The following is a 25,465-nucleotide window of genomic DNA, read 5'->3' on the forward strand; positions in this document are numbered from 1 at the left end:
CGGCCGGTGGAGAGGAGGGACGTGCTTTGGCTCTAGGCTGGGAGACCTTTGTAACCCCTGGGGAGGGCGACACGGACCGGCAAGGAAGTAGGTTGCTGCGGGCCGTTCCCTGCCAGCAACCGGCAGTGTTTTCCGAGTCAGGCGGGTCCTTGGGGAGTCGCTGGGTTTTCCCGCTTCCCCCCTGGGGAACTTGGCTAACAATGAGAGTTGCCGAAGTCGCCGGTGTCCCAAAAGGAGCCCCAGAGACACCTGTTTGGAACAGAAGCGGGTAAAGGAAGTGGGTGAGGACCTTATTTTTGTGTGTGTACTTCAGAACAACGCCGAAGAGGAGACTGGGATTGCATTGGCGTTGGTTCTTGTGAATCCTGCCTTCTAAAAATCCCAAGATTTATTTATTATTTATAATCACCCTAGCTCCCAGGAAAACATAATCCGCTGCTCTTCTCTTTCTGTTCCAAGTCACCCATTAGGTACATAATTGAGCACTTGCTATGGGCCAGGCGCTGCTCTGATATTTGTATACGCTGGAGAACAAAACAGGCCTTCCCTGCTGTGGAGGAGCTGATTCTGGGCCGCAGGGGCGGGAGATGAGGGTAAGCCTGGAACCTCAGTAAATTAATTATCTGGGGTGTTAGAAGAGGTCAGCCACAGGGAAAAGTTAAGAAAGTGGAACAAGGAGTCTGGGAGCGCTGGCGTCTGCTGTAGGGAGTAGAATTAAGTAGGTGGGGTATCAATTCAGGCCTGGTGGAGAAGGTGGTATTTGAGCAAAACCTGGAGGAAGGGAAAGCCCGAGATAAGCATTAAGGGCAAAGGCTCTCAGGTGGGCTGTGGAAGCCCAGCGAGAATTTGAGCAGAGGTTGGAGCTTCACCTGAGTTGTACTGCTCTCTATGGGTTCATTCACTCCTTTATTGAACACATAACTCTTGATTGATTATTTACTGAGTGGCAGGCACTGTGGATATAGGATAAAACAGGTAAAATCTTTCTCGCAGGGTGCTTGCCATCTAATGGGGGAAAATGGACAATAAATACATAAATATGAAGATATATTTATGCCAGAGTAATGTGAGAGCAGCCTGAGGACTTACATTATTTGGGTGATCAGAGAAGACCCACCTGAGCAGGCTACATTCAAGCTGAAACTGATGACAAGAGAGACCCAGTTAAGTCAATTTCTAGAAAAGAATGTTCCAGTCTAAGCAGAAAGAACAGCCAGAGCCAATGTCCTAAGGTGGGCTTCAACGGGCAGGGAGAAAGCCACGGGGACTGAAGCTAGGGGCTTAGGGACTGTTGAGGAGGGTTGCAAACGGAAAGGCTCAATCTGATTTCCATTTTAAAATGACCACAAAGACATCTGTGGGGAGAAGGGATTGTAGGAGGAGACAGCAGTGAATGGGAGGAGACACGTGGGGTAGCTTTGCAGTCACCAGGCCAGGGGGCGTGGAGGACATGGAGATGATGTGGTGGCTAAAGCCAGGTAGGTGGATGGATTCAAGAGGTTCACTAGGGGAGGGGTTTGGAACCTACCACTCCAACATATGTCTATTTGGCAGATGGATTAAATATTAGCTTAAGGCACTTGAAAGAAAACTGGTACAGAAAAGAAGCTCTGATTCCCCTTTTCTTCCTGAAAGCAGAAGATAAAATTCCCACATAGAAGCTGCCTTCACTATACTGGGAGGAAAACAACATTCTTACCACCAGACACTGGGGAGCCGAGGCCAAGTAGAATCTGTGAAAATAACTTCTCTTCCTTTTGACTCCCTATATGTTAGTTACTTTTTCACAATTACTGCTCTTAATTCAAACTTGTATAGGAGCACTTTGGCCTAACCGCTTTTGGTCTTCATTTTCCTGTGAAGGCTTATATGTACATGTAAAAGTGAAATCTGTATGCTTTTCTCCTGTTGGTCTGTCTTCTACTTAATTCTTGGCCCCATCAGAGACTCTTAAGGGTAGAGGGAAAGTTTGCCTCCCCTCTCTATGAAGGAAGGACCAACTGTATGTGCTCTGTAGATAGCCCTCCTGTACTACATTTGGATAAAATCTAGGTTACACTTTCCTCTCATTTAGCCACCAGAAATTTACTAAATGTAGAGGGTGACTTAAAATAGTAAACGTTTGTTTACATTAACTGAAAAAACGCTGTCTTCAGACTGTAGAGGTATAATGAAACACAAACAATTGTGTGTGGGTGGGTGTGTGGGTATGTTGCATGTGTGTGTTTATATCCCAACCCTTTCCCACATCTGAGGATGAGTCCTCAGGGCACACTGGGAAAGAAGAACAGGAGCCCCTGTGGATACCAGACAGCGCTGAGGTTTCCAGGTGAAACACCTCAGTAAATAGTCATATCATTTACCGAGCCAGGAGCAGTTTTGAAGGGATGCAAAATAAAGACTCCTGGTTATCTTTCATTTATTTTAAAACTGCCAACCTGACTACCTAAATAACAAGTCCATGGCTCTGCACATGCCTAATATGGAATTTACTACACTTTCCTCTTCCTTGCTCACATCCCATGACTACCCTCCTATTCCTTCTGGTGCTCTGAACTTCAGGACAGAAATTTGTATTACTAAATCATTATTTTTATACTATATGACTCATCTTAATAGACTTAATTTTATATCTGTATTTTGATTTCAACTCTATTTATAACAATATTAAGATTTAATTCTATGCTTAAACTCCACTCACCTGTCTTTCATGTCACATTTTTACCAGTCTTAATGATTTACATTTTCATTAGCTAGAAATATAGATTAAAATATTATAGTTCATCTAGAAATATAGATTAAAATATTATAACTCAGCTAGAATATAATCTACCATATTTTTTTCAAGGACATAAGGTGTACAAGTTTGCTGAGCATATGTGTATCTAAGAAAATATGATGTCTTTACACACAAATGTGCATGGAATCATTACTTTTTGTGGTAGGTTATCTGCAAAGAATCTGGCCCCTGTCAGATTCTCCCATCCTACTATGTACATACAACTCTTCTCATCGAGATGTCGGTCCATTTCCTCTTTCCTTGAGCCTGGCCTGACTCTCTGACTGCTTGGACCAGTAGAACATGGAAAAGGTGATACCCTGTGGCTCTTGCCTTATGTTAGGACCTTACAGGCCTGGCAGCCCCCATTTTTGCCTTCTTGAGATTCAGTGCCATGTAATCTTGCCGTAGGCTACTGAATGATGGGACACCACGTGGAGAGCGTCCAGGGTGGTCTGCACTGTTCCTACCACTCCAGCTGAGGTGACAGACGTGTGAGGAAGGTCCTCTTGGCTGATCCATCCTAACAGAGCTCCTGGCTGACTACAGCCGTGTGAGTGACCCCGCCTGACACCACATGGAGCTGAACCACCAGTTAAGCCCAGTCGACCTACATAATGATGGAAAAGGAGTAGTTGTTGTTTTAAGTCACTGTGTCTTGGGGGTAATTTGATACACAATATTAACTAGCACTAAATAACTAACTGATATCCTTTCTCTTCAAACCTCTATAGACATTGCTTCATTACTTTCTAAAATTTAATCTTAGTGAGAAGTGTAGGTTTTTTCTTCATTACTGTAGGTGCTGCCTTTTTTTTTTTTTAAGAATTTTCCTCATCTTTCTAATTGAAGCATTTTTCCAGGATGTATGGGAGTACCATTGTCCTTTAATTTATTTGGTATACAACACAGTTAAAAACATTTTGATCCCTTTTAATGATTTCTTTTGCAGCTTTTTAAAAGTTTCTTTAGTGTGATCTTTGATTATCACCTGTTCTAATTGTTCTGATTTCTTTGTCTCGATATGAGTCAGCATACTACACAACCTGTGCACCAGATCTGGCTCACAAGATGATTTTTTATTTTATTTTGTTTTTTTATTAAGGTATTATTGATATACACTCTTATGAAGGTTTCACATGAAAAACAATGAACAATGTGGTCACTACATTCACCCATATTATCGAGTCCCCCACCACCACCCCATTGCAGTCACTGTCCATCAGTGTAGTAAGATGCCACAGAGTCACTACTTGTCTTCTCTGTGCTACACTGTCTTTCCCATGATACCCTCTACACCATGAGTACTAATCATAATGCCCCTCAATCCTCTTCTCCCTCCCTCCCCACCTGTACTTCTCCACCCTTCCCCTTTGGTATCTGCTAGTCCCTTGGAGTTTGTGAGTCTGCTACCAGCTGATTTTTTTAGGTAAAGCTTTATTGGAACCCAGCTACAACCATTCATTTACATATTTTCTATGGCTGCTTACTTGCATTAACAGCAAAGTTTAGTAGCTGCAACAGGGACACTATATTAAGCATGTCTTTTTATTCCGAAGCTTTGATATTCTGGGGCCTTGCTGGTACTGGAAGGGTCTGCTCTTCCCAGGATTAGCTAATTCCTAAAGACAGCAAGCAATTCACCCTCTGAGCATGCCTTTCATATGCAAACTCACCAATCCAAAACCAGTACCCCAACTACATCCTTACTCAGGCCTCATCCCTGGGCCACTAAGACCCACCTTCTCTGGCCCTGAAGGCCAGGAACCAGGCAACTAGGCACAGTCCCTGTGCCCCAGAGCCTGTGGAAATCGTTCAAAATATAATTTTATGAAATTATTCGAAGGCTGCTTACTCTGCTCACCCATGCCTGCCTGCAAAAGCCACAATCAAGGCTCTTGCCCATGTCTTCCCCTGGCTGTCTCTGCCTCTTGCCTGACCCTGTGCCCCATCCCCCCACGGTGCAGTGCGCCCCCTTCTTGGAAACTGTGAGGGACAAACTATCTTTTCAATGGCAGTTCTCTCCTGATCTGCTGGCTTCAGCCAACCTGATTAATGATAAAACCTACATTCAAAAATATCACCTATTTAACAAAGCCCAAAATATACTAGCTAGACCATAATGAAAAAGTCTGCTGACTTCTCCTCCAGGCCACCTATAGTTCCTGGATAGGATCACTCTTGTCTGTATTACTTGTCTCCTCTCCCACTGTTTGCTTTCTACCTGCTCCAATCTGTCCCCGACATTAGGCTAAAATGGCTTTTGTCAAAGTCACTATTGCTCAGGATGTCTCCAGTTCCATGGCCCCCTCCCTCTTGTCCTTTTATTCCACACAACTGACTTCTTCCTTATACTGAAACCCCATTTTCTCTTGGCTTCCATGCCTACACAGTGCTTTCTGGATCTGCTCTGCCTTCCTGGGAAGCCCCTCTTCATTCTCATTTGCTGTCTCCTCCTGTGTCACCAGAATCTCCTCTCTACCCTCCCCTCCCCACCCTCAGCTCCATACTATTCACTGTCTCTGGGTAATTATTTTCTTCCCCTAGTTCTAAACACGGTATTTATGCCAACTGTTAGAAAGACAGGCCCAACATGGTGTCACTTCTGCTGGGCCAAGTCACCAAACCAGGCTTCATACCTAACATCTCCCCCAAATGCAGGCAGTCAGGGATCCTCTGGTCAGCATAGATAAGATGCTGGCACGTACACCCTCTCCATCCCCAAAGGAAGCCCTTCCACCTAGGGAGACTCTTACCTTTGCCTCCTCTCACATACATAGGCAGCATTGGCATGTGTGCAGCATGATCCTTCAGGACAGTAACTAGATGTGCCCATGCCACACTGCTCGATGAACTGATAGACGTAGCCTCTTTGCTGCACATATCCCTGCTGTAGAGAAAGTATTTAAGATGTCTCCAGGAGAAGACACTCTAGAGCAGTTTACCTTGGGCCAAGGTTCTCAGTAAGACTGAATAAATACTTTCTTAAATAACAGTTGTATTGATTTCAGGTGACACAGTGACCACACGTCTGTAACCCCAGCCCTGACCTCTCCCCAATCCCTAAATTTGGTACTCCACTACAATCTTCATCTTCCACTCTGGCGAGGAAGCAACTCAGTGCTAGCACATCAAAGTTAGAACTGATTTGCTCTCCCAAAACTTCCTTATCTCTGTGTTATTCTCAGTTTCCAGCCTGTTTTTTCTTTCATCTCCATTACAAACACAGCTATGACATCTGCCTGCTGTCCCCATGAAATGGAATCTGCCTCTGTCCTTGTCCTCCCCACATCCATACCCAGCCTAGGCCAAGCCACCCTCATGTCCCAGATGCCAGAGCCCTTCTCGGGGCATCCTGCACCTGCTCCTGCCCCCTACTGGTGATTCCACAGGCAGTGGGCAGACGAAGGTGCTTAGAAGAGAAAGTGGATCCCATCACTTTCCTGCTCACCCTCTGGCTTCTCATTGTTCTTGGAAGAAATACAGCTTTCCTGGTGGCTCACAGCGTCCTCGCTTGCCATTCCTCTTTAACCCTATCTCCTGCTGCTCCCCATAGCCCCTGGCTGTCAGCCCTCCCTGTGTTCCTTGAACAGCTGGGCTGGTGCTGCTTCGGCTCCTTTGGGCTGCCTGTTTTCTGTGGCCCTTTGCATTTTTGCACCCCTAGCATACAGCATGCATTTGAAGACTCTATGCCTGAAGATTCTTTTATTATATCCTCACAGTTCAATGGCAATTTGGCTAATTATAAAGTTCTGGGTTCAGAGTTATAGTTACTAATACTTCAAAAATGTGATTCCATCATCTTCTCAGGCATAGCTCTGCTATCAAGAAGCCTAAGCTCAATTTAATTCTTGCTCCATTGTAGGTGATCTGCTTTGGTAATCTGGAAGCTGAAGATCAATAGCTTCATGTGTAGTGGTTTTAAATTCTTCTGTGTTGTGTTCTGAGTCTTTCCTTATCCATAGTGAGAACTGTGCCCCATTCATCTGTAGAATTTCATGTTTTTAAATTCTACAGAATTTAAGGACATTATTTCAAATCCTCCTTCCTCTCCTTTTGGATCTCCTGTGACCTGGGTCTGCATGCTTACTTCTGTCTCCCTTGCCTCCTGACTTCTCCCTCTCCATCTCCAGTCTCCCAGCTGCCTTCTGGGAGGGGTCCTGGATCACATCTTCCCTCTCATTGTTCTTCTGCTGTTCTTTATTCCACCTATCATTTTCTATACTAAAATATTCTCATTTTCATACCTGATACTTCCACTTGCCTGCCTCTTGTGTGATCTCTGATTTTTGTTTTTCTATAGCTAATTTCTCCCCCATCTTCCTAACATCTCTGTCAGGCTTATTTAAGTTTCAGCGTGTCCATCGGGCTGCTCGCCTTGGCAGTGCACACTGCTACATTTGCTGCCCTGTTGGCAGTGGTGCTCCTCAGGCATATAGCATTTGGGCCTGACAGCTCATGATATTCTGAGGCTACTGACTATCCAGTTGGTATGTGTACTGGGGAGGGGTCAGAGGTCAGCTCCAGTCCAGCCTCATGAGCTTAAGGACATCTGTACTGGTTTTCTATTGCTGCATAAGAAATCATCACAAATGCAGCCACTTAAAACCACACACGTTTACCATTTCACAGTTTCCATGGGTCAAGGGTCTGGGCACAGCTAAGCTGGGTTCTCTGCCCAGCATCTCACTGGCTTTGGTAGGGGTGCTGACTGGGGCTGAGGCCACAGCCCACACCTCTGAACTCTCATCCAGGTCTCTGCTGAGCTCCTGTGGTCGTTGGCCCAGATCACTTCCTTGCAGCTGTGTGGCTGAAGGCTCAGAGCTGGGGAGATGAATTGAGACCAACCAGATGAGAAAAAGCAAAAGCCATTTATTCAGAGCTTGTTAGAGCAAGGGAGCTGGCCACCAGTATTTGCGTTTGGCAGAGACTCAAAGGCAGGCAGAGGAGTGGGAAAGATCTAGAGTGGAAAATGGGAAGGTTCAGTTCCCGTATGCCTGACGGGAGGCTGCTGGCCTGGGGAAACTGGAGGTGGGCTAACAAGCAGGCAGCACCCCTGGAGACTGGCTGGGTGGGTATATTGGGCTGGTTGGTCCCAAGTTGGACACAGGGACACAATTAGGAAGCTGTCAGTTATTCATCAAGTTCTTGTCATTTTGGACCAATGATACCAGGGGTTATTGTTTGGCTTCCTGGACCAGTTGCTGGGTTCTGGTCTGAGTTCCTGCTATCTGTCTTAGCAGCAGCCACTGGCTTCCTCGGCTGATTGCTGTATGAGTGGGCTGGTTTCCTGGGCTGGTTTCTGAAGGCTTGGGTCTGAGTTCCATGTCTACATATGACCTGTCCATTTTCCATGTGTAAACTGAGTCTCTCAGCAGCTGGAGGTCTGCAGCTTCTGGCATGTGGCCTCTCCACAGGCCCTTCATGCCATGGCAGTTTGCTTCTTCGGGGCCAGCAGGGAGTCTCTCTCACTCTAATGTGCCTTAGAAGATGAAGTTTGTTACACCATGTCAGTATTTTCAGTCACAGGCGTGAATGCATGACTTTGCCATGTGCTCTTGGCTAGAAGCAACTAACAGGTCCACCCACACTGAAGAGGTAGAGATAATAGGAAAGAACTCCATGGAGGTGGTGGGGCAGCTTACCTCCCATGTAGGATTCTGCCTAGCACAGCTGGGGAGAGGCTGAGTCCCACAAGCAATGCCCCGGGCCTGAGGAGAGCTGCTGGGCTCTGCCATCCACAGGCTTCCATTAGACAACATCCCCACTCAGGGCTTCATTAAACTCGCAGAAGAAGCAACACTGGGAGAAAGCTGTTTCTTCTCTGCTTTGCCTCTTGGCCCTAGAATTTGGAGGAAGGAATGCCCAAGGGCCGCTGGGTCTTGGGAGCCTCTTTCCAATGACTCCTCATTGTAGCAGGCTTTTGTGCTGCCCTGATATCCTGTACTGGAGCTGTGGGTGATTTCTGCGGGTAAGGGGTTTCTATAGCTTCCTTTATGTGTGGGATCTGCCAGCTCCTGCTACAGGGTCCCTCACCTGTTTTTCTCTCCTCATTGGTGCTCTGTTATGTGCTCAGGCAGCAGGTCTCAACCTTGGCTGTACATTATAATCATCTGGAGAATTTTATCAAATCCTGATGCCTAGGCCACACCCCACACCTATTAAATCAGAGTCCCTAGAGTGGGATACAGGCATAAGCAGCTTTAGAGCTACTAGGTGATTCTAACATGTAACCAAGGCTCTAGAAGCTGCTGCCTTTAAATCAGCTGTTAGTTTTGCTACACACTGGAATCACCCAGGAAGCTTTAAAAAATGCCCTATTGGGGGAGGATTAAAGATGGTGGCATGAGAGGAGAGACAGAGGCTTCCTCCTAAAACTGTATACAATTAGAAAATATAGTTGGTGCAAGTAATCCTGAAAAAGCAACAGGAAAGAGGATGGTGCCAGACTGCATACACCTGGAGAAAAGAGCAGACCTCACGGAACAGGGTAACGTACCAAAGCTGTGGCCCAGTGGGACCAAAGACCTTCCCCCACCCCATCTCACCGGCGGGAGGAAGAGACATGGAACAGGGAGAGAGTGGAAGGCCTGGGACTGCTGAAGACCTAGCTCCAGAGATCTTCTCTGGGAGCACAAACCTACATTTCATGGTGCTTTCATGATACTAGCATGACTACCAGGTTAGAAAGCTAATACAGGCAGAATTCCTGCAGAGACTGAGATTCCAGCCACTTGTGGAAAGCAGGGATCCATATCCAGCTGCTCTGGAACAAAAGCTTATACCTGTGTGCTTGGCCCACTGGTTCAGGCAGTGAAGACAGGCATAGCAGCTGGGAAGCAGGAAACAGCTCTTTCCTCCCCCCAGGCACCAATCCCATTACCCTGGAACCCCCGACATTGCTTCAGGGGCTGAGCAGCTCCAGAGATTAGAGCTTCTGGACACTAGAGGGCGCCATATACAAATATGAAACAACAAAGGAACCTGGTCCAGAGTAAAATTAATATAACTCCGGAGAAAGATTTAAATGACATGGACCTTATGACTCTTCCTGAAAGGGAGTTCAAAATAAAAATCATTAACATGCTAATGGAGGTACAGAAAGATATCCAAGAACTCAGGAATGAATTCAGGTTGGAGATCCAATCGTTGAAGAGCACAATGGAGGATATTAAAAACAGGTTTTATATGGGGGAGATGATAACTGAAATAGAAACTAGAGAAGAGGAATACAAAGAAGCTGAGGCACAGAGAGAAAAAAGGATCTCTAAGAATGAAAGAATATTGAGAGAACTGTGTGACCAATCCAAACTGGAACAATATTCACATTATAGGCATACCAGAAGAAGAAGAGCGAGAAAAAGGGATAGAAAGTGTCTTTGAGGATGTAGTTGCTGAAAACTTTCCAAATCTGGGGAAGTCTCTCAGGCCATGGAGAGGCACAGATCTCCCAACACAAGGGACCCAAGGAAGACAACACCAAGACACATAGTAATAAAATTGACAAAGATCAAGGATAAGGATAGACTGTTAAAAATAGCCAGAGGCAGAAATAAGACCACATACAAAGCAAAGCCCATCAGGCTAACATCAGACTTCTCAGCAGAAACCTTACAGGCCAGAAGGGAGTAGCATGATGTATTTAATGCAATGAAGCAGAAGGGCCTGGAACCAAGATTACTTTATCCAGCAAGATTATCATTTAAATTTGAAGGAGGGATTAAACATTTTCTAGACAAGCAAAAGCTGAGAGAATTTACCTCCCACAAACTATCTCTACAGTCTATTTTGGAGGGACTGCTATAGTTGGAAGTGTTCCTAAAGTTGAATAGATGTCACTGGAGATAATAAAACCACAGTAAAGAAAGTAGAACAGCTAATTACTAAGCAAACACAAACTTAAATTAACTATGCCCAAAGTCAATCATGGAATAAAAAGAGTACAGAATATGATACCTATTATATAAAGAATGGAGGAGAAAGAAAAAGGGGGAGAAAAAAAAAGAACCTTTTGATTGTGTTTGTCATAGCATATTAAGTGAGTTAAGTTAGACTCTTAGATCATAAGGAAGTTAACCTTGAACCTTTGGTAATCACGAATCCAAAGCCAGCAATGGCAATAAGTACATACCTATCGATAATCACCCTAAATGTAAATGGACTGAATGCACCAATCAAAAGACATAGAGTCACTGAATGGATAAAGAAACAAGACCCATCTATATGCTGCCTACAAGACACTCACTTTAAACCCGAAGACATACACAGACTAAAAGTGAAGGGATGAAAAAAGATATTTCATGCAACTAACAGAGAGAAAAAAGCAGGAGTTACAGTACTTATATCAGACAAAATAGACTTCAAAACACAGAAAGTCACAAGAGACAAAGAAGGACATAACATAATGATTAAGGGGTTCAATCCAACAAGAAGATATAACCATTATAAATATCTATGCTCCCAACACAGGAGTACCCACATATGTGAAACAAATACTAACATAATTAAAAGGGGAAATAGAATGCAATGCATTCATTCTAGAAGACCTCAACACTCCACTCACTCTGAAGGATAGATCAACCAGACAGAAGATAAGTAAGGAGACAGAGGCACTGAACAACACAATAGAGCAAATGGACCTATCAGACATCTACAGAACTCTACACCTAAAAGCAACAGAATACACATTCTTCCCAAGTGCACATGGAATATTTTCAAGAATAGATCATATACTAGGCCACAAAAAGAGCCTCAGTAAATTCAAAAAAATTAAAATTGTACCGACCAGTTTCTCAGATCACAAAGGTATGAAACTAGAAATAAATTACGCAAAGAAAATGAAAAATCACACAAACAAATGGAGGCTTCACAACATGCTCCTAAATAACCAATGGATCAATGACCAAATAAAAACAGAGATCAAGCAATATATGGAGACAAATGACAACAATAATTCAACACCACAAAATCTGTGGGACACAGTGAAGGCCTTGCTAAGAGGAAAGAATATTGCAATACAGGCCTACCTCAAGAAAGAAGAACAATCCCATACAAGCAGTCTAAACTCACAATTAATGAAACTAGAAAAAGAACAACAAAAGAGGCCCAAAGTCAGTAGGAGGAGGAACATAATAAACATTCGAGCATAAATAAATAAAAGTGAGAAGAATAAAACAATAGAAAGAATCAATGAAAGCAAGAGCTGGTTCTTTGAGAAAATAAAAGAGATAACCCCCTAGCCAGACTTATCAAGAAAAAAAAGAGAGGCTACACACATAAACAGAATCAAAATTAGAAAGGAAAAATCACTATGGACACCATAGAAATACAAAGAATAATTAAAGAATACTATGAAAAATTGTATGCTAACAAACTGGATAACCTAGAAGAAATGGACAACTTTCTAGAAAAATACAGCCTTCCAAGGCTGAACAAGGAAGAAACAGAAAATCTGAACAGACCAATTACCAGCAACAAAATTGAACTGGTAATCAAAAAACTACCTAAGACCACAACTCCAGGACCAGATGGCTTCACTGCTGAATTTTATCAAACATTTAGTGAAGATCTAATACCCATTCTCCTTAAAGTTTTCTGAAAAATAGAAGAGGAGGGAATACTTCCAAACTCATTTTATGAGGCTAGCATCACCCTAATACCAAAAACAGGCAGACACCACAAAAAAAGAAAATCACAGACCAATATCCCTGATGAACATAGATGCAAAAATACTCAACAAAATATTAGCAAACCGAATTCAAAAATTCATCAAAAAGATCATCCATCATGATCAAGTAGGATTTATTCCAGGGATACAAGGATGGCACAACATTCAAAAATCCATCAACATCATCCACCACATCAACAAAAAGAAGGTCAAAAACCACATGATCATCTCCATAGATGCTGAAAAAGCGTTTGAGAAAATTCAACATCCATTCATGATAAAAACTCTCAGTAAAGTGGGTTTAGAAGGCAAGTACTTCAACATAATAAAGGCCATATATGACAAACCCACAGCCAACATTATACTTAAAAGCAAGAAGCTGAAAGCTTTTCCTTTAAGATTGGGAACAAGACAAGGATGCCACTCTCCCCACTTCTATTCAACATAATACTGGAGGTCTTAGCCATGGCAATCAGACAACACAAAAAAAATAGAAGGCATCCAGATTGGCAAGGAATAAGTTAAATTGTCCCTGTTTGCAGATGACATCATATTTTACATAAAAACCCTAAAGACTCCACTCCAAAATTACTAGAACTAATACCAGAATTCAGCAAAGTTGCAGGATACAAAATTAATACACAGAAATCTGTGGCATTCCTATACACTAACAATGAACTAACAGAGAAATCAGGAAAACAATTCCATTCACAATTGCATCAAAAAGAATAAAATACCTAGGAATAAACCTAACCAAGGAAGTGAAAGACCTATACTCTAAAAACTACAAGACACTCATGAGAGAAATTGAAGAAGATACCAATAAATGGAAACACATCCCATGCTCATGGACAGGAAGAATTAATATTGTCAAAATAGCCATCCTGCCTTAAGCAATCTATAGATTCAATGCAATTCCTATCAAAATACCAACAGCATTCTTCAGTGAACTAGAGAAAATCATCGTAAAATTCATATGGAACCACAAAAGACCTTGAATAGCCAAAGCAATCCTGAGAAGGAAGAATAAAGTAGGGGGAATTATGCTCCCCAACTTCAAGCTCTACTACAAAGCCACAGTAATCAAGACAATTTGGTACTGGCACAAGAACAGACCCATAGACCAATGGAACAGACTAGAGAGCCCTGATATAAACCCAACCATATATGGTCAGTTAATATATAATAAAGGAGCCATGGACATACAATGAGGAAATGACAGCCTCTTCAACAGCTGGTGTTGGCAAAATTGGACAGCTATATGCAAGAGAATGAAACTGGATTATTGTGTAACCCTATACACAAAAGTAAACTGAAAATGGATTAAAGACTTGAATGTAAGTCATGAAACCATAAAACTCTTAGAAGACAACATAGGCAAACATCTCCTGAATATAATCATGAGCACCTTCTTCCTGAACACATCTCCTCGAGAAAGGGAAACAAAAGCAAAAATGAACTCATGAGACTACATCAAACTAAAAAGTTTTTGTATGGCAAAGGACATCATCAACAAAACAAAAAGGCATCCTACAGTATGGGAGAATATATTTGTAAATGACATATCCCACAAGGGGTTAACATCTAAAATATATGAAGAACTTACACAACTCAACTCCCAAAAAGCAAATAACCTGATTAACAAATGGGCAGAGGATATGAAGAGATAGTTCTACAAAGAAGAAATTCAGATGGCCAACACAGACTCATGAGAAGATGCTCCACATCACTAATCATCAGGGAAATGCAAATTAAAACCACAATGAGATATCACCTCACACCACCAGTAAGGATGGCCAGCATCAAAAGACTAAGAACAAAAAATGCTGGCGAGGGTGTGGAGAAAGGGGAACCCTCCTACACTGCTGGTGGGAATGTAAGCTAGTTCAACCATTGTGGAAAACAATGTGGAGGTTCATCAAAAAACTAAAAATAGAAATACCATTTGACCCCAGAATCCCACTCCTTTGAATATACCCAAAGAATACAACTTCTCAGATTCAAAAAGACATATGCATCCCTATGTTTATTGCAGCACTTTTTACAGTGGCCAAGGTATGGAAGCAACCTAAGTGTCCATCTGTAGATGAATGGATAAAGAAGACGTGATACATATATACAATGGAATACTATTGAGCCATAAGAAAGAAAGAAATCCTACCATTTGCAACAACATGGATGGAGCTGGAAGACATTATGCTCAGTGAAGTAAGCCAGGCAGAGAAAGACAAATGCCAAATGATTTCCCTCATTTGTGGAGTATAACAATGAAGCAAAACTGAAGAAACAAAATAGCAGCAGACTTGCAGACTCCAAGAGTGAACTAGTGGTTAGCAAAGGCAGGGGTGTGGGAGGGCGGGTGGGGAGGGAGGGAGAAGGGGACTGAGAGGTATTATGTTTAGTACACATGGTGTGGGGGATCATGGGGAGAACAGTGTATCACAGAGAAGGGACATAGTGGATCTCTGGCAACTTGCTGCACTGATGAACAGTGACTGCATTGGGGTGTGGGTGGGGACTTGATGATGTGAGTGAATGTAGTAACCACATTGTTTTATCATGTGAAACCTTCATAAGAGTGTATATCAATCATACCTTAATAAGAAATTTTTTTAAAAAGGCCCTGTTGCCTGGGCCCTAGCTCCAGAGATTCTGATGTAATTAGTCTGGAGGGTGGTCTGGGTATCAGGACTTTTCAAAAGTGCCCTGATAATGCCAACACAGCCAAGGATGAGAACCACAGATTCCACATCAAGGTGGCAAGGTGCTCATAGGGAATGGGGCTGGTTCTTCTCTTCTCAGCAGAGAAAGGGGTGGGAGCCTGTTTTGAGTGTGATTGTAAAAAGTCATGGCCAGAACACAAGGATCTGTGTTGCTTTTGCTCTAAAGTTGAAATAATCAAGAATATTAATTCAAGAATAGATCAGATTGCCTGATTTTAGGAAAGGTTTTCAACCAAGCAGTTGAAATTTCCTTTTTCTAACACATTTTGCATGTGTTTTGATTTTTTTCCCCATTGACTATTTTTTTTAAATGTTGTTATCATTAATCTACAATTATATGAAGAACATTATGGTTACTAGGCTCTCCCCTACCCCAAGTCCCCCCGACAAACCCCATCACAGTCACTGTCCATCAGCATAGTAAGATGTTGTAGAATCACTACTTTTCTTCTCTGTGTTGCACAGCCCTCCCCTTTCCCCCACCCCCTACATTATACATGCTAATCATAATACCCCCTTTCTTCTTCTCTGCCCTTATCCCTCCACACCCTCCCATTCTCCCCAGTCTCTTTCCCTTTGGTAACTGTTAGTCTATTCTTGGTTTCTGTGTGCCTGCTACTGTCTTGTTCCTTCAGTTTTTCCTTTGTTCTTATACTCCACAGATGAGTTACATCATTTGGTATTTGTCTTTCTCCACTTGGCTTGTTTCACTGAGCATAATACCCTCGAGCTCCATCCATGTTGTTGCAAATTGTAGGATTTGTTTTCTTCTTATGGCTGAATAATATTCCATTGTGTATATGTACCACTCTTCTTTATCCATTCATCTACTTATGGACACTTAGGTTGCTTCCATTTCTTGGCTATTGTAAATAGTGCTGCAATAAACATAAGGGTGCAACTGTCTTTTTTAAACTGGAGTGCTGCATTCTTAGGGTAAATTCCTAGAAGTGGAATTCCTGGGTCAAATGGTAAGTCTATTTTCAGCATTTTGAGGAACCTCTATACTGCTTTCCACAATGGTTGAACTAATCTACATTCCCACCAGCAGTGAAGGAGGGTTCCCCTTTCTCCACAACCTCGCCAACATTTGTTGTTGTTTGTCTTTTGGATGGTAGCCATCCTTACTGGTGTGAGGTGATATCTCACTGTGGTTTTAATTTACATTTCTCTAGCGATGTGGAGCATCTTTTCATGTGTCTGTTGGCCATCTGAATTTCTTCTTTGGAGAACTGTCTGTTCAGCTCTTCTGCCCATTTTTTAATTGGATTATTTGCTTTTTGTTTGTTGAGGTGTGTGAACTCTTTATATATTTTGGATGTCAAGACTTCATCAGATCTATCATTTATATATATATATATTCTCCCATACTGTAGGGTACCTTTTTGTTCTATTGATGGTGTCCTTTGCTGTACAGAAGCTTTTAATCTTGATGTAGTCCCACTTGTTCATTTTTGCTTTTGTTTTCCTTGCCTGGGGAGATATGTTCATGAAGAGGTTGCTAATGTTTATGTCCAAGAGATTTTTGCCTATGTTTTCTTCTAAGATTTTTATGGTTTCATGACTTACATTCAGGTCTTTGATCCATTTTGGATTTACTTTTGTGTATGGGGTTAGACAGTGATCCAGTTTCATTCTCTTACATGTAGCTGTCCAGTTTTGCCAGCACCATCTGTTGAAGAGACTGTCATTTCCCCATTGTATGTCCATGGCTCCTTTATCAAATATTAATTGACCATATATATTTAGGTTAATGTCTGAAGTCTCTAATCTGTTCCACTGGTTTGTGGTTCTGTTCTTGTGCCAGTACCAAATTGTCTTGATTACTATGGCTTTGTAGTAGAACTTGAAGTGGGGGAGTGAGATCCCCCCACTTTATTCTTCCTTCTCAGGATTACTTTGGCTATTCGGGGTCTTTGGTGTTTTCATATGAATTTTTGAACTATTTGTTCCAGTTTGTTGAAGAATGTTGCTGGTAATTTGATAGGGATTGCATCAAATCTGTATATTGCTTTGGGCAGGATGGACATTTTGACGATATTAATTTTTCCTAGCCAAGAGCATGGGATGAGTTTCCATTTGTTAGTGTCCCCTTTAATTTCTCTTAAGAGTGTCTTGTAGTTTTCCGGGTATAGGTCTTTCACTTCTTTGGTGAGGTTTATTCCTAGGTATTTTATTCTTTTTGATGCAATTGTGAATGGAGTTGTTTCCCTGATTTCTCTTTCTATTGGTTCATTGTTGGTGTATAGGAAAGCCACAGATTTCTGTGTGTTAATTTTGTATCCTGCAATTTTGCTGTATTCTGATGTCAGTTCTAGTAGTTTTGGAGTGAAGTCTTTAGGATTTTTTATGTACAATATCATGTCATCTGCAAACAATGACAGTTTGACTTCTTCCTTACCAATCTGGATTCCTTGTATTTCTTCATTTTGTCTAATTGCTATGGCTAGGACCTCCAGTACTATGTTAAATAACAGTGTTTTGATTTTATAAGCAATATTAAGAGACCCTTCTCAAATCCTCCAACTGGTAAGTCAATTTGAGTTTGTAAAGCAATTTCCACATGTACAGTGAGATCATGGTGGACTGGGGTTGCCAAAGGAGACAGCACAGAGAGTTGAGGCATGAGCTAGAACTTGAGGGTGAACTCAGCTAGGCTGGAATAAAAGAGAGAACAGCAAATATGAAGGTGTGAAGGTGGGACAGTGTCTGGCATGTTGAACAACAGACAACCTAGCTCAACAGACGCAGAAGAAGAAAGGTTGTACAGAGGACAAACGTTTTCTATCTCTGTGATAGGACTTTTCCTCCATTGTGTTTATCAGGCGCACATTTTCTTTTGCAGATGCATTCAGTTCTGTAATCAGACTCTGGCTTTCTAGACCTTCTTTACAGATTGATTCTAAAAATTAAACAACAATAAAGTGTATCACTGTCCTTATAACCAGCATTCACTATACAGCCTTGCAATGGGCTAAGATTAATTTTCCTTCTCTATGAATCGCATGTCACTGTTCCTGTGACAAGTAAAGGAAGATGTTTCTAGCATTGAGGACAAATGGTTTCTCTTCTTGCCCCCATTCAATTCCTCAAGATGATGATCATGCTACATTTCAGCCTACTTCATATTTGAATCTTAGTTTTCTTAGGCCAAGGCTTCCAATTGCCTTTCTTTTCTTTCTTCCCTTTCTTCCTTTTAAAATTTTTTATTGTTTAGGCTGTCAACAGAGGACATTTACCATCACAGATCTTCAGAAATATCCTAACTGCTGTGGGGAATCCACTTTATGAAAACATGCTTCCAGAGACTTCTACATTTCTGTTCCAATCTGAATTGTTATTTTCTAGATCTGCTGGGAACTGTGGTCCTGGGGCTCTTTTTCTCTGTACTTCTGGGATAGGTCCTTTATTTCCTAGATCTCAGGTTTGTTTGGGTTTTCTCCTTCATTTGTCTCTGGAAGGACTCCAGAAGGCTCCCTTTTGGGTCTGTATGTGTCTGGAGACATGTCTGTTTTGCCCTCATGCTTCACTGACTTGACTGATTTGCCAAATAGGGACACTTAAGGCTCACAATTCTCTCCCCCACTGATCTGAAAGCAGTGTCCATTGTGCTTTACTGTCTGGTTTTGTGAAAAAGAGATCTCTAACTGGTGTTAGTCTGAATCTCTCCCTCCTTATACTTGGTGTGATTTTCTTTTCCTTCTGGGAAGTTTTCTTTATCTTGCAAGTTATAAAATTCACAGGAATATGTCTGGGCCTGTGTCCTTCATTTATTGCTGTGTTTTTTCCACCAGTATCCTCTTATTTGCTTCATTTTCACTACATTTATCATAAACTTGAATTTCCTGGTGAATATGATACAGAACTCTTTGTTGTTATGGATTTAATTATTTTTGTACAGCTTTGCTTTCATTTTAAGGAGGCTTGGGTGGTGGAGGGAGGTAAATGTGTGTGACTAGTCTGCCATTTGGAACACTACTACTCCAGACACGTTATTTAGATGTTAAAGGAAAGGGGGACCCCAGAGACAGAGGACTTGGAGGTCCTTAACCTACATCATGGGGAAATTGTGGCTCTCACTGTGGTCCCTTGTGCCTGAAGAAGTAATGTCAGGTGTCTTCCATGTGCTCTGCTTTTAAGCAAGCTGTGACATCACTTTTCTAGTGAATAGACATGTTTGAGACTATTCCAATAGCTTCTAGATTGTTTCCATTAGGTCCATGCTATTCAGAGTATTAATTGAAGGATGGAAATAATAAGGGCAGCTCAGCGTATGAGCTCTAAGTGTCCAATACTTCAGGAATGTACCTGATACTGGTCAGTGGACACATCTTACAAATCTTACATTCTCACGCACTTGTCCTTGGCACATGAGATGCGTCCTAAACTTAAAAATGAAGTTACTTAGCTGAGTACAAAAGAATGAAAACCAACCTATGATGGTTGTGACCAGGCATTGTGTACATTGAAGCCTTCCAAGCGGAAGGTGCAAATGCCCCATTCTCTGGTTAGTCCTGGTTATGATCAGGAGGAATTAAAGATTCCCTATATAATGAAGAGAACAGAAGGGACTTGACTTGGCATCTCCTTTCCAGGGTGGGGCCCTGCAAAGCGGCAAGACTCTAGAGTCCTCCTTCCCTTGACATGATGCAAGATCAGAAGAAATATCCATGAGGAGACAGACATACGTGGACCTAAGACAGCTCCTTGGAATGATTACTCCCCTCTGGTGGCAGCAGGGACCTGAATGGATCAATCAAGGAAACCAGAGGAAAAGTATGCATCTCAGCAAATTCTAGAGTGAATAAATGATGCTAACCCTGGGCTGGATACCTCCTGGGATATACCCCCAAGTATGTGGACTGGGGCAGTGATGGGAAAGACTGGAATTGACCAATACTTGGTTTCCTCTACTGGTCTTCTTTGAGGGTGGGTTGGGCATGCTTGTGTTTTAGGGAATCATATCTGCTGGGATTTTCTCTTGTTGGTCTCCAGAAGCACGGTTCATGCAGACAGATGAGCACTGAGGATAATGATCTCTCGAGTTGGAAGCCCCCTGGGTGTGGACATTTGTTGCATGGCAGAGTGGGAATCGGTCATGGCATACTCCAGCACTGTGTGTCTATATCTCTGCTGGTCTTCCAGATATCTGAAGGCTGGGACTGTGCTCACCCCATGCATCCTGAGGTGCTCTACCTCTGCCCCTTCCAGAGGAGCTCTGCCAACTTGTCCCTATTGGAGCTGATGTTCCATAGGGAGAGTCCTGACCCACTCTTCTGCCCTGCTCTGGCTTGGGCCCTTAGCTCACCCATGTAGAAGCAAATGGGAGCAGAAGTTGCAGGAGTCTCTACCCCTCATATGTGTCCCTTCTCCATTAGACAAGTGTATTCCACCCCCGGCACCTGGTGTCTAAGCAAATCTGTGGCCTAAGCAAATTGTCCTCCCGCAAATCCATGGCCACCTCCCACCTTGGGCAGAGCCACAGACAGAGCTGTTCCTATGTTGGCCGGGGATATGTGTTTTGTGTGCATATCTGCTGGGTGGTGACTCTGTGGCCCTGACATCTCCAGATGCTGCCTGGAGTGGATGTCCCATAGAAACACTGTTTCAGTTTCAGAGGTGGCAAAATTGGAGGGTCCTATTTGTCCTGTTTGTACCATGGCCCTGCCTGGAAGGGGATACTGAGGGATTAAACAGTGTTGTAAAATTTTCCCATGTTACCAATAGTTACAACTCTTTCCTGTAAATGGTAAGATCCAATCAAACAGACATGGTGTGTCAATGAGCTTGATATTATTTCAGTGTGGCTATATGACTCATCATGGGATTAGTTTCCTAGGGTGGCCATAACAAACTACCATAAACTTGGTGGCCTCAAACAACATGTCTGTATTGTCTCACAGCTTTGCAGACCAGGTGTCCAAAATCAGTCTGGGTTGGTTCCTTCTTGGAGGCTAAGGACAATCTGTTCCATGCCTCTCCCTGTGGCAATCCTTGGCATTCCTTGGCTTTGGCAGTGTACCAGTCTCTGTGTGTCTGTGTCCAAATTGTCCTCTTTTTGTAAGGAGTGCTGGTCACTGGATAAAGGCCTATGCCAATACAGTGTGATCCATCTTAACTTTTTTTCTGTGAAGACTGTCTCCAAAGAAGGTCACATTCACGGGTATCAGGAGACAGGACTTAAAGATATTTTTGGGAGTCAGGGGACACAATTCAATCCACAACAATTATCAAGGTAAATTAAAAGATAATTAGAATATTAAAATATGACAAATCTTGTTATTCTTTGAACAACAGTGTTGTGAAATTTTCCTGGGCATACCAATAGCCACATCTTTTTCAAATACAGAAAGGCTGGTTTACAGTAATCTAAGTTTACAGTAGTACTTAGGTTACTGCAACATGAAAAAAATACATGCTCTCACTTTTCTTAAACTCCTCATTAATGCATGCAAGTAGAAAAAGAGTGATAAATACTAGTAGTCCTCTGCAATAAATGGCAAAACAAATATACAGAAATCATATTCATACAACTGTGAAAAAATTAGTTTCTCTCTTTTAAAAAGATAACCAAAGCTTGTCTCTTACTTTATCTTATTTTAAGGTGAAACATTTCATGGAGGGGAGATAGATTTAAGAATGAACTTCTACCTTCATAATTCTTTAATTTCTTTCTTTCTTTTTTACACTGTGGATTCCCCCAAAATAGAAATTAGTGCTTTATCACATAATTATTTCAGTTTTACACTGTTTTGTGCATATATTACACTAAGAGTGAGAGGGACTTTTAATTCAACCCTGTAAAACCTCCCTGCTTCATTCTGATCTGTTTAAAACAACCTGCTCAGTTCAGTGTTTCCTGCTCTGATTTCCTGCAGCTTTGAAGGAAATGAGGTTACCATGGAGTAGGAAAAAAGGTATATGTTTGCAGGTGAAAGGCAATACTTTTAAAAACATGTCAGGAAACTAAAGGAATTTCAGGCCTGTTTAGCTTGTGAATATGCATGCATAATGAATGATTGCAACTGAGACTAATGGGAGATTTCACATAATTTTCCAACGCTTGGAAATAAGGCCAAGAGAGGGTTAGGGTTAGCTTGTCCTTTCAATGTCATACTGCAACATTGTTCAATAAGTCCACTCAAAGATTGTTGAGTGATCGGGGTGGTGGTGGGGTTATGCCATTGTCTGACTCACTATTATTAATTGTAGCTCAGAATGTTAACTTGCAGGGCTTGTCTGAGAGAGGCAGATAATTTCCATCAGACAAAAAAGATCACATAACCGTAGTTCATGGTACATTTGCCCTGGAGTTCACTAAATGGTCTGTTACCCAGCTCTCTTCTTTTCACAGTCCTTATGTGTACGTGTAAATCCCTAGAGCCTCTAAGTACCTTTTGAACAAGCTCTGCCCTCTTATTGGGTCCCATGTTAGAGAACTAATAAATCCTAAGCCTTTATTTATCTCCTTGTTTTCTTTTTATTTTATTTTATTTTATTTTTCTTGAGAGGGCATCTCTCATATTTATTGATCAAATGGTTGTTAACAACAATAAAACTCTGTATAGGAGACTCAATGCACAGTCATTAATCAACCCCGAGCCTATATCTCAACAGTCTCCAATCTTCTGAAGCATAACAAACAAGCTCTTACATGGTGAACAGTACAAGGGCAGTCATATCACAGAAACTTTTGGTTTTGATCACGCATCATGAACTATAAACAATCAAGTCAGATATGATTATTTGTTTGATTTTATACTTGATTTATATGTGAGTCCCACATTTCTCCCTTATTATTATTATTATTATTATTATTATTTTTTTTAATAAAATGCTGAAGTGGTAGGTAGATGCAAAATAAAGGTAGAAAACATAATTTAGTGCTATAAGAGGGCAAATGTAGATGAAAAGGTCTGTGCCTATAGACTAAGTATTAATCCAAGCTAGACAAGGGCAACAAAACATCCATGGATGCAGAAGATTTCTCTCAAAACAGGGGGGGTGAGGTTCTAAGCCTCACCTCTGTTGATCCCCAATTTCTCACCTGATGAACCCCCTGTGACTGTGCCTGTCTTAGGTTGTTCCTCTCTTGAGGAATCTTACCCATCTCTGGCTAACCAGTCATCTTCCAGGGCCATACAGAGAAATGTAAAGTTGGTAAGTGAGAGAGAAGCAATATTCTTTGAAAAGATTAGCTTTTTACTTCTTTGCAGATTTATGCCCTGTGGCTTCTATGCCCAGCATTTGTCTTGAGGTATCTTTACTGCTTGGAAGAATTGTGATACTCAGTAATTTCTGATATGAGGCACTAATTCTTCTAAAGGGTTGTAATTAGGAAGAAGAAAAGCTATAGAAGTAGCAAACAGAAGAAAACATGGGAAGATTGATTATTTCTTTGACATATCTTTTTGTAGAGTAACATAAGCATGTATAGGTTTTAAACAATGCACATACATTAACATAATAGGAATATAGCTACATAACAAAGGCAGACCTACAATTACCAGCCATATCCAGTGAAACCAGGAAAACCAGTTAGGTACCCTAGGTATTTGTGAAAACTTATCAATGAAATGATGGATATTGTCTAACCGAATTTGAATAGTTTGAGAAAAATCAGACAAATTAAAACAACACATTCCTGGGAACTGTTCACATCCCATGTGTTCTTTTAACAGTAGATAGTCTATAGTCGCACGATTTTGGAGCACTGCAACTTGCACTTCTCCTAATTCTTGGTTGAGTTCCGACAGTATAGATCCAGTCAAATTTGTTGTTTTACTGTATACACAGGCCAGCTTAGATATCTCCTTCATTCCCATGGCAAGTCCAGGAACCGGTGGGATGAATGCAGCTACAACTGCAGCAGCGCCAGGATCTTTGTTGAAGTTTTCTGATGATCATCTTCTAGAATGACTCTTCCAGAGGATGTTGATGTTGGAAGTTCTTCTTCATATCGTATCTTAATTCATTTTCTGTGTAGCCAAATTAGGCTTTGATCCTCTGTATAAATACAAACAAACCCTTTGCCCACCCTTTGATATGACCTTTATACCATTGTGAAGAACCTATTGGAGATCACCACACAGGAACTGTTTTTTTTTTTTAAGAGAAAGGAATATTATCATAAAAATGTACTTCCATATCTGATCATCTGACACCCTTTAAAATATCAAAATTAAGGATATGTAAAGCATACATTAATCGTTTATTTGCAGTTAGTTTTATCCTATCAGGGAGTAATCCCCCTTTCTTTCTCATTTTTTAAATCATTAATCTACAATTACATGTAGAATAGTATGTTTACTAGGCACTCCCCTATACCAAGTCTCCCCCACAAACCCCATTACAGTCACTGTCCATCAGCATAGCAAAATGTTGTAGAATCACTACTTGTCTTCTCTGTGTTGCACAGCCCTCCACTTTCTCCCACCCACCACATTATGCATGCTAATCATAATACTCCCTTTCTTCTTCCCCCCCCTTATCCCTCCCTACCCACCCATCATCCCCAGTCCCTTTCCCGTTGGTGCCTGGTAGTCCATTCTTGGGTTCTGTGTTTCTGCTGCTGTTTTGTTCCTTCAGTTTTTCATTTGTTCTTATACTCCACAGATGAGTGAAATCATTTGGTATTTGTCTTTCTTCGCTTGGCTTATTTCACTGAGCATAATACCCTCGAGCTCCATCCATGTTGTTGCAAATGGTAGGATTTGTTTTCTTCTTATGGCTGAATAATATTCCATTGTGTATATGTACCACTCTTCTTTATCCATTCATCTACTAATGGACACTTAGGTTGCTTCCATTTCTTGGCTATTGTAAATAGTGCTGCGACAAACATAGGGGTGCATCTGTCTTTTTCAAACTGGAGTGCTGCATCCTTAGGGTAAATTCCTAGAAATGGAATTCCTGGGTCAAATGGTAATTCTATTTTGAGCATTTTGAGGAACCTCCATCCTGCTTTCCACAATGGTTGAACTAATTTACATTCCCACCAGCAGTGTAGGAGGGTTCCTCTTTCTCCACAACCTCACCAACATTTGTTGTTGTTTGTCTTTTGGATAGTAGCCATCCTTACTGGTGTGAGGGGATATCTCATTGTGGTTTTAATTTGCATTCCTCTGATAATTAGCGATGTGGAGCATCTTTTCATGTGTCTGTTGGCCATCTGAATTTCTTTTATGGAGAGCTGTCTGTTCAGTTCCTCTGCCCATTTTTTAATTGGATTATTTGTTTTTTGTTTGTTGAGGTGTGTGAACTCTTTATATATTTTGGATGTCAAGCCTTTATCAG

At 41.7% G+C, this 25,465-nt stretch overlaps 1 long non-coding RNA gene across 1 annotated transcript; it reads left to right on the forward strand.

Moving 5' to 3' along the window:
* The first annotated feature begins 142 nt into the window (after positions 1 to 142).
* Positions 143 to 22,633, forward strand: LOC130683851 (uncharacterized). The gene is made up of 5 exons (XR_008997884.1): positions 143 to 281; positions 460 to 593; positions 2,946 to 3,091; positions 3,191 to 3,332; positions 19,765 to 22,633. It is a non-coding gene; the product is annotated as an uncharacterized LOC130683851 (long non-coding RNA).
* The last annotated feature ends 2,832 nt before the right edge of the window (positions 22,634 to 25,465 follow it).

The sequence above is a fragment of the Manis pentadactyla genome, chromosome 5 (genome assembly GCF_030020395.1).
Source record: "Manis pentadactyla isolate mManPen7 chromosome 5, mManPen7.hap1, whole genome shotgun sequence".
Taxonomy (NCBI): domain Eukaryota; kingdom Metazoa; phylum Chordata; class Mammalia; order Pholidota; family Manidae; genus Manis; species Manis pentadactyla.